A 660-nucleotide genomic window follows, 5' to 3' on the forward strand; every position below is an offset into this window, starting at 1 on the left:
TGAACGCTTGTTTGATAGGTTTGTTGGCGATCAAGTCGCATACTTGTATCAGACTGGTACAACCGGGAGGGATTGCACCCAACGTAAAATTCAATTCCTTCGCATTTTCCACAACTGCATCACAAAAACGGCTCGTGGCGGCATTTCTCCTCGGGATAGCAAGATCGTAACCACTCCAAGTACCTGCAGCATCCTTCTTTATCCATCCAGTGCTTCGAATGGAAAGTGATCTTACTTGATCCATCCCAGTTAGCGAAACGTCGGGATAATGTTCCATTACGGACACCGGTCATTATACAGTTATGGTCGCCTGAGAAATGTTTCAATGGAGCCAGCAGGCGTGATTGAAACATTTCTCAGGCGACCATAACTGTACAGCCCTTTTTGTCATCCTCGCCTCTGTTGGATCCGACTCGATTAACGTTTGTTGGGGCGATTAAATGTGAGTCTTTGGGATAGAATTGCAAAAACAATTCATCCGCATTGACCAAGCGCGTCACGCCAGCTGATGTCATGGTTTGTCGAATAAGGTTTGTTGATTCTTGGCAAACCTGTAACCAGTTAATGTGTACTGTCTGAGAGATAGACTCTTTGCGAATTGGAAATTGATGTCTTTTGAGCACTCTGGTCAACCACTGCGACAGAGCTGGGGTGATGTTG

This window comes from Plasmopara halstedii, assembly GCF_900000015.1.
Source record: "Plasmopara halstedii genome assembly, contig: Scaffold_2472, whole genome shotgun sequence".
NCBI classification, from domain to species: Eukaryota; Oomycota; class Peronosporomycetes; order Peronosporales; family Peronosporaceae; genus Plasmopara; species Plasmopara halstedii.